Raw genomic sequence first — 9,957 nt, forward strand, 5'->3', positions numbered from 1 at the left:
TGAGCACATGCGCAGAGTGCACCAGGGAGCGATGCACCCGACTGATCAGGACTGTATCAAGGGACTGTGATACGGGAGGGGGCTCGTGAGTCGTTGGTGAGCAGCGTCTCCCGGCCGCCCAGCGCTGTTTTGCTTATTTGCCGCTTGCTTAATAAATTTGATCCATGAGTCACTTAAATTGGCCAGTGAACTCTATCACAGCAATTTACAACAATTGCTACAGTCCCCTGTGAAAACACAGCATGTCTCGATACTGCACCAGTGCTCTGTGACATCATAGAATATCTATGTACTGGAAGGGGGCTGTGTGACATCATAGAACATCTTGGAAATGCAACAGTGCTCCGTGAAATCACAGCACTGAAGGACACTGCAGCGGGGATCTGTGATGTGACAGCACCACTGGGCACTGCAACAGTGCTCTGTGACATCACAGATAATGTGGGCACTGCAACGTGATTGTGTAACACAACAGCATGTCTGGGCTTCCTAGAGGGGCTGTGTGACATGACAGCACATCTGGGCACTTCAATAGTGCTCTGTGACATCAAAGAATGTCTGGGGACTGTAGCAGTGCTCCGTGAAATCACTGCACTGCAGGACACGTCAGCGGGATTCTGTGACGTCACATCACCACTGGGCACTGCAACAGAGCTCTGTGACATTACAAGACATCTGGGCACTCCATCACTGCTCTGATATATAATACCATATCTGGGCGCTGCAATAGTGCTCTGTGACATCACAGGACGTCTGGGCACAGTAGCACTACTCTGTCACTTCACATAATATCTGGGCACTGAAACGGGACTTTGTGGCATCACAGCACATGTGAGCACTGCAGCAGTATTGTATGACATCAGAGAACATCTTGGCACTCCAACAGTGCTCTGTGACATCATAGCATATTTAGGCACTGGAAGGGGGGGTGTGTGACATCAGAGAATATCTTGGATCTGCAACAGTGCTGTATGACATCATATCACAATTGCACATTGCTACAGTGGTCAGTGAAAACACAGCATATGTCGACACTGCAGCAGTGCTCTGTGAAATCACAGCACTCCAGGACACTGCAGCGGGAGTCTGTGACGTCACATCACCACTGGGCACTGCAAGAGTGCTCTGTGTCATTACAAGACATCTGGAGACTCCATCACTGTTCTGATATATAGTGGCATATCTGGGCACTGCAATAGTTCTCTGTGACATCAGAGGATGTCTGAGCACTGTAGCAGTGCTCTGTGACTTCATGTAATATCTGGGCTCTGAAACAGGACTTTGTGGCATCACAGCACATGTGGGCTGCTGGTGGTGCAAGCAGTAGGAACAGTGAGAGAAACAACCATGCGGACTCCAAGGTCAGTGATGAAAGAGAGGAGGAGGTGTGCTGGAGCAGAGACTCCCCTGCATTCTATGGAGAGACCTGGTGCAGCTGAGGTTTATTTTCATTTCTTTAAAGACCCAGCATCGGCGGTAGACACTCATTTTGATACTGAGCCCGTATCAGGGGCAGAGACTCATTTTGATACTGACCCCGTATCAGTATCAGCACAGGGAGAGGAGCCCTTTCCACGTCCCATGCCAAGATTCCTCCAATTTTCAGGGATAAAAGTGAGGTCTGTCCCAAAAGAGAGCACCCCCTGACACAGAAAAGCTGACTCCTCAGCAGCACAGGAGCAGAGCTCCTGCCCCTCACAGCCAGCACACACCACAGCAGAAAAATGCACTTCATTGGGAGAGTGATTGCCTGAAGAATGGAGTGGCTTTGCTCAGAGGAGTCTGTCTTCTATTTTATGCACTGTGCTGTTTTTAAAAGGCTCTCCTTCAAAGCCCAGCAGCAGCTGCATCAGCCAGTTCCTGCTCTTAGCAGACAGGGGGGAGCTGCAGCTGCTGCACTTTGGGCTCTGCCTGGGCATCTCCCTGGCTGCCCTCCTGGCCAACGGCCTCGGCATCAGCGCCGTAGCCTGTGACCATTCCCTCCACACTCCCAGCACAGAGGCTGGGTCAGAGCGGAGACTCTGTGGGCAGGTCCTGTAGCTCTTGCAGAAGAAGGGAGCTGCAGGGTACTGTGGAGCTCATAAGCTGCATGTTTGACACCCTGGGCCAGGAGTCTGTCAATGTCTGAGAAAATGCTGGGCTTGGGGTGAACTTTGCTCATGAGAATCTCATTCTACTACCAAAACACAGCTCCATCCCAAAGCCACCCACCTCCCAGGTGCCACCAGCCCTCACTGAGCGTGTGCTCTGCATTCTCCTTACCCTACAGCTTGGTAAGCAAAGCCAGAGCATTTCCCAGCACTCCTGATGAAGGTCTGTGTGCCCAGAGTCACTCCAGCCCCACCTGGGAGGGAAAAGGACTCTGCAAAGGGCTTAAGAAAGGGGGCTGTTGGGGAAGACACCCTCGTGAATCAGTCAGGGAAGGTTCCAGCTCAGGCTGCCTCTGACTCGTGGGAGCAGCTGACGGCTGCACCTCTCTGCCCCTAGAGGGACGCCTCTGGCTCAGAGCTGGTTGTGCCAAGGGCTGGCTGGGGAAGCTCAGCCGGGGACAAAGAGCCAGGAGGCTGCTGGCTCACTGCTGGAACCAGACACAAGGGAAAACACCCAAAAGCTCCTGTAGGTTGCAGTCAGAACAGTTTAATGGAACAACAACAAGGAACAAGGGAAGGAGAAACAGTTCTAACAATGCACAAGGGGATGTACAATAGGGATGGTGAGTGATGCTGTTGCTCATCAGCTGGGACCCAACACAACTGCACACATGTGCTGCACCCATTCCTACATCCTTCTAGAACATAACCTTTTGCCAGCAGAAACGAGCACAGTGTTTGTTGTCCAGACACAGGTGCTGGAACCTCCTGCCAATCAGGCTCAGCGCTCTGTTCACTTGATGGGAGAGGCCTGGAAGACAAAAATCCCACCCAAGGTCAGCAGCACAGGTAGGCTGAGGACACCTCCAGCCCTGCCATGGGAAGGAATCCAGCTGCCAGAAGCCTCCTGCGCTGCTTCAATCAGTTCAGTTGGAGCAGATTGACCCTGAGATCCAAGCACCGTGATCCAAGCTCAGAGCCCCAGGCCCCACTTGGAATGGCTTTGGCCTCCAGCAGGGACCCAATTGGCTGGCAGATACTTCTCAGCCCCAAATGATCCAACATCTTTCTAGTTTAGGATGCTGAAAAGCATCCCCTATCTGCTGCTTCAAGCCCAAAGGGATCTTGCAAAAGGGGCTGGTTCAGCTCCAGCAGCCAAAGCTGCTCAAATGCATTCCCAGCCCTACAAAGGGGCTGCACGTGCCCAGGCCCTGGCCCTGGCCACTTGCCACATCCCTCAGCTGGAACAGCCCTGAGCAGAACACTTGGCTAAAAGCCGTGGCCTTGCCAAGCCACTGAATCCATTTCTAGTCTAATTCAAGGCCCTCAAGCTACATCCTAGACCCTGAACATTCCTCTTACCTTTGATTTGACAGATTTCATAGTCATCGAAATCAGGGAGCGCTGAGAGAGAAATTGTGGCCCCAGACTCTCTCCTCAAGCTGTTAATAACCTGGCCCTGTTTGCCAATCAATTGTGTGACTGTATCCTTGATGAGAGACAAGAAAGCAAGAGTCAAGGAGAGAAATGTAGATCAAACCCCACTGTGCCCTGGGGCTTCTTTTGCCCATCTTCCTGGTTCCTGCAGCTCATTTGCAGGGTGGGTTTGGACAGGCAGCGGGAACGTGACCCTCCTGCACAGGGGAAAGCACCACAACTCATCCCCTGCTCTCAGGGACTGTGAACCCTCAAAGCCTTCTGAAGGCTTTCAAAGCATCACCCTGACAGATCAAGGTGGAAAGTGATGGAGAAAAGAGACTCCAGCAACCATCCCAGGATGTAGCCCTAACTGCTAAACGCTGAAACCCTTGTTGGCTGGCTCTGTATCTCCCTGGGGTGGCCCTGAGATGGAAGAAGCAGGAGATGGCTGTGTAGGGCAGGGCAGGAGGCACGAGCAGGACAGTGGCTGCTTACCTTTGGCACCTCTATTTCCCACACAAGGATATTGGACTGCCGGGACTTTTTCTTTCGGCGTCGGTTCTGGCGACTCACTGTCTGCCCCTCGAGACCGTCTGTGTCCTCCAAGTCCACGTTAGTCGCACTGAAACCTGCCAGAAAGGCACCATGTCAGCATTCAGACAGCCCACCCAACGCAGCTCCCACACACCAGCCCAGGAGAAGAGATCCTTTTGCAGAGAGATGCCACTGAGCACTTGCTCCGCATTCTGTTGGGATGCTCCTGCCTCAGGTTCCCCAGGACGTCAGAAAGGGTCAAGTCCCATCACACAGAGCCCACTGAAAGCTTCCCTTGGTGCCTGGGGACCACCCAGCCCAGCTCTGGGAATGCCACCACAGGAGGCCCGAGTCGAGCAGCAGCCCTTCACACACAGCGAGCCCTTCCCCAGCACACACCATCTAGGATCTGGAAGCCAAGAGCCAAAGAGCCCAACGGGGCCGAGCAGCCCTTACCTGGCGCGGGCTCCACTTCGCTGCCCGCCGGCATCCAGCCGCCAGCAAACCTCCTGGCAGCCGTGTGCTGAGCGGCGGGGAAGGGGCTGCGTGTGCCACAGCCGGCAACGGCCCCGCTCGCAGCCCGGGGCTCTGCCTGCGGGGATGACGGCATCGCAGCAGCGCTCTGGGCACGGCTCGGCTCCGGCGGGGTCCCGCACACGCTGCTGGCGCTGCCGGCGCTGCTGCCGGCCGCGGGGCTGGGTTGGCAGCTCAGCCTCAGCCCTGCCTGGGACACTGTGCTGTCAGGAAGCGGGAGGGCACAACAGCCAGCAGGGACGGCAGCTGCTGCTTCGGGCCGGGATTCCTCCTCTAGCCCTCGTTCCTCCTGCGCTTCCTCAGCGCCTGTGGCCGCTTCCCCGGGAGCGCTCTGGGCACTGCTCGGCTCCTGTCCGGCTCCTGGCGCTGCCAGCGCTGCTGCCGGCCGCTGCTCTGCGTCGGCGCCTGAGCCTGAGCCCTGTGCAGGGCTGGCTGCAGCGCTGCCGGGACACTCTGTGCTCTGCACGGGGACAGAAACAGCAGAGGGGACGCCGCTCTCCTCCGCACATCCTCCTGTCTCTGCTTCTGCCGTGTCACCCTCAGCACTGCTGGGCTCAGCTGTTGCTGCTGACGCATCCCGAAGGTCGGTCTCTGGGCATTGCTCTGCTGATGACACAGGCAGCTCCTGAAGGACACAGGCTTCCCCTTGGGGCCAGCACTCTTCCTCTGTCCCTTCTCTCTGCTGCGCTTCCTCAGCAGCTGCTGCCGCTTCAGCACCATCTCTGGCCTGCTCTCTGCGGTAGGAGTAGAGCCACCAGCAGCCCAGCAGTGCCAGCGCTCCAGGCACAACGTAGGGGATCACGCTGGCGAAGCGAAGAGCCATTGCACAGAGCTCAGCAGGATCTAGCAGGAGACACAGACAGCATGGTCAAGTACTCCCAGGGAAGGGAACAGGCATTGCTTGAGCTATTGCTCTGTGCTCTAAACCCTCATGTTGGGGCCCAAAGCATTCCTTTTAGCTTCCACAGCCTCATTTTGAGGCCAACAGAAGAATTAGCAGAGAGGTCTCCTCTCCCTGCTCAGTTTGAATGGTCCATTAATAAATCAAAGCTTTTCTCCCCACGCTGAGTCTGTTTTGCCCCAGACACTAATTGCTGAGGGATCTCCCTGTCCTTACCTTGCCACACAAACCTCTTGTTTTATTTCTCTCTCCCCTGTCCAGCTGAGGAGGGGGAGGGATAGAGCGACTTGGTGGGCACCTGGCACCAGCCAGGGCTGAACCACCACACCAAAACCACAAGCTGCAGCCAAGCTGTAGTCCCAGGCAAGGGAACAGGAATAGCTTGAGCTATTGCTAGGAGCAAGTTTCTGGCTGCTCGTAACATTCACAGCTCTGCTCTACCAGCTCTGTTCTCTAAACCCTCATGTTTGGGCCCAAATCATTCCTTTTAGCTTCCAAAACCTCATCTTGGGGCCAACAGAAGAATCACCAGACAGCAACACTACCCATAGCCTTGGCCAGGCTCTGGAGGTGGAAGAGCTCAGCATGGAAATGGACTGGGAGGTGCAGAGCAGCCTCTCCTGTCAGCCCTGTCTACATTCTCTTCCCTGTCCTGAGAGTTTAGGGCATCCTTACCTTTGGAAGAGGATGGAAGTGGAGGAGAAGTGGGTAGCAAATGAGAAATGGCTGGAAGCAATCAGGAAGGCAAGTAGCCAAAGAAGGAGCTGAGTCCTCCCGAGGGCAGCTCAGCCCAACTGGCTCTGGCTGTCCCCTGGGAGGCTTTATAGTCCCTGGCCAGGTGAGGTCACAAACGCCGGGTGGGGTCTGGAACAGCCCCTGTGTGACATCAGCAGCGCCCAATGTTCTCTGTCTCCCTTGGTGACGGCCACAGCGCTGCCCCTGCCCTGGGATGGCCTCTGGAATCACTACTGGCCATAACTTAGAACTTCTGCTAGAGGCACAGCATTGTTCACACTGCCAGGATGCACCTACCCTAACCCTACCCCAGCACTTTAAGATCTCCCTCCCCCAGCCCTCCTTTCTTCCCAGGCCCAGCTCACTGCTCCCCAGATCTCCCCCCTCAGTGGCTCAGGGGAGCAGGGAATGGGGGATGTGGTCAGTCTCTCACAGATGGGCTCTGCTGCTTCTCTCTGCTCAGATGAGGACGACTCCTGGCATCCTTCCCCTGCTCCAACACAGGGTCCCTGTCCCGGGACACAGTCCTGAATGAACTTCTCTGGGGTGGATTGTTCCCAGTAGCTGCTGCTTCTGCCCATACCGGGTCCCTCTCATGGGACACAGACCTTGGTGAATGTCTCTGCTGTTGGTTCTTCGCCACGGCTTCAGTTTCTGCAGTTACAGGGTCCCTCTCTCGGGACAAGGCCTCTTCTGGGCATAGTTTTAATGAGCTGCTTTGTCGTGGGTTCCTCCCCACAGTTACAGCTCCTGTGGATATTGGGTCCCTTCCTCGGGACACGGCCTCCTCCGGCCACAGTCACTGTCCCTGGAAGTGAATCGCTGCCCCTGGTCCGGGGCCAGCTTCAGCAAAATGAGTCTCTGCCCCTGATACGGGCTCATTATCAAAATGAGTCTCTACTGCTGATGTGGGGTCTTTAAAGAAATGAAAACAAACCTCAGCTTCACCAGGTCTCTCCATAGAATGCAGGGGAGTCTCTGCTCCAGCACACCTCCTCCTCTCTTTCCCAACTGACCTTGGAGCCCACATGGTTGTTCCTCTCACTGTTCCTACTTCTTGCACCACCACCAGCCAGAAGAAGGAGAAAAGGGCAGAAGAAGGAAGAAGATGGAGGAAGAAACCTCCTCTTCCAGCTGCTTCTTAAAAAGTGATGGTGGAGGCGTCTCATTGGCTCAGCCCCAGCAGTGGGTCTGGCTCAAAGCTGGGGAGAGTTCCAGGAGCCATCTTTACAGCCCCTTCCCCCTCACCAGAAAAGACTGTCATGTCAAACCATGACACCTGCTCAGCCTTTCTGCTGTGTTCCACTAAAGACAGTGTTTCCATCAAGCCAGCATGATGAGAAAGCTGTGAGCTAGTACCCCAGAGCTTCTTTCTAGATGATGTGCATCTTACCTAGGAAGTTTTTGGTTGAGAAATAAGGTTTAGCAAATTCTTGCCATAAAAGTCATTGGAGGATGTGTTTATTTACACAGCCACAGCAAGTGGGCTGGTCTTTAAAGGAAAGCAACACTGCAGGAGCTGTACCTGCTATGGCTCAGCCTGGTATGCTGCAGGTTTGGTGGGAGGTAAGAGAAACCAAAACATGAACCAGTTGATGCTGAACATACTGCAGACTCATCTGGGAGAGAAGATTTAGTGGCTTGTTATCACCAGATTGAACATGAAGTGTTTTACAAATGACCTAACCAAAAAGAGAACATGCCTAGTTCTTGGCCAGGTGTGAAATCCACTTGACCAGGCCCAGACCACTGTTTGTGGAGCTCTGTGAAATCAGTGACAGCCTCATGTTTGCAGCTGCAATGCTGTGTGTGTACTCCACAGCAACACACAGAGTCACAGAAAGAATGCACGTGAAATAAGGGAATCTGTCAGTAGCTGAGCTGATGCTCTTCACATAGAAAGGAATTCTCACATTCACTTGAACGGCAACAGTCACCTGGCAATGATGATGTCACAGTGTCATCACCTGGCAATGAATGTGTCCCCTAACAGCAGTGATGTCAGCTGAGAATGATGACACCACAGTGCCCAGGAGAGTATAAAAGGTGAGTCCTCCCAGGTCCTGCTGCCAGATCTGGCCCAGGCAGCCACCTGAGAGGAAGCTCTTGATGGGGTTGAGGGAGGAAGGCAAGCCAGTGGCTGGAGGTTCTCCTCTGCAGCAGCAACTCCTGGCTAGGCCATTTTCAAAGCTCATCTGAGGGACAAGAAATCTTCTTCAGCTGCAAGGCAGGAGCCAGAACACAGGACTGCCCTCTGGAGGGGCACTGCAAAGCTCACCATCCTCATCCCCTGTGGAGCGAGGGGCAGCAGCCGTAAGCAACAGAGGTCCCGATGGTTTGGAGCACCCACTGTGGGTCTTGTCCCCACGGTTGATCAGGCCTGGGGCATTTGGCCACTCTGGGAAGCCCCAGAGATGGCTGCAGCTTGAGGGAGAAGAGGGCTTGTGCATCTCGTGGGAGGCATGAGCAGCCCGTGGGACCAGGAGGCAGGTCTGCTCACATGCTCAGGGAGTAGCCGATCGCCAGCACTGGGGTCAGGAAGGAATTTTCCCCTGGGGCAGATTGGCACAGGTCCCCAGGGGTTTTTTGCCTTCCTCTGCAGCATTGAGCATGACTGCTTAAGTGTCAGGGCTCCTTTGGTCCATTTGGGCTGGGCTACTGCCCGCTGTCATGCACCACCAAGGTGGCCTCTCGTGCCCTCCAGCTGACAGGAGGAAGGCTTTTTTCCCCAAGGTGGACTAGCAAGTGTCCCTGGGGTTTTTTTGCCTTCCTCTGCAGCACTGAGCAGAGTCTTTAGTTCCCTGGAGCCATTGTTTGGCAAGTACCTGCAGCTGCTTCTCCACAACAGTGGCCCTGGTGCTCACATCCAGGGGGAAGAAGCTTTCTACACACTTCTTGTGGGCCATCCTCAGGGCTTGCTTCTCATCTGCTGTGGCATTGAGCACAGCCCCTTGACAGGGTTTCTCTGGTCCATTTTGGTCTCTTGCACCTCCAGCCTCTTCTCCATTTCTGCACTTTCTGGCCTCCACGCTAAAATCATCTGCAGCAAAACTGTGTGCTGGGCAGTTTTCTCTCTTCTCTGTCAAACCTCCTCATTGCTTTTGGATGGGGATGGTCTCTCAGCCATGCTGGAAGCCTTCATGTTCCAGGGGCATATGCTGGTGTTGCTCTCAGCTTCAGATGCTTTGGGCCCAAGACTTACTGGGCTGAGTCTTGCTGGAGAGCTCCCATGCTTGCTGCTGGCAGGGGAGCAGGCTGCAAAGGGAAGCAAGCCCAGCTGGATCTTCCATTCAGAGCTTGCCCACCTGTTTGGTGGCATGCAGCACCTTGCAGCCTGGCATAACTGTGTCTGCTCTGAGTTCCACCACTCCCTTTCCCATCCTGGGCTCTTACCAAGCTTCTTTGGCTGTGGTTGAGGTCCTGCCCGGTGGCAGAGACCACATGGCATGAGTCAGCAGCTGGGAGGAATGTGCCTCAACCAGGAGATGAGATCTGAGCGTATCCCTGCTTTCTCTTTTGCTTTGGAATATTCCTTGGTCACTGTCATCCGACTTTCACCATCTGGAATGCACCAAGCCAAAGCAGCTCTGCTAGCAATGTGCATACCCACCTGCATGGCAGCTCTCCTCATCTGCTTGTGCTGCTTAGGGACAGAAAAGACGTGAAGGAAGAGTTTTTGGCGTCTCTTTCATTGCATCTGACCTGTGAGAAATGGGATGAAGAAACATGGTGTTGATTGGAGAG

The sequence above is a fragment of the Colius striatus genome, chromosome 16 (genome assembly GCF_028858725.1).
Source record: "Colius striatus isolate bColStr4 chromosome 16, bColStr4.1.hap1, whole genome shotgun sequence".
In the NCBI taxonomy this organism is placed as follows: Eukaryota; Metazoa; Chordata; class Aves; order Coliiformes; family Coliidae; genus Colius; species Colius striatus.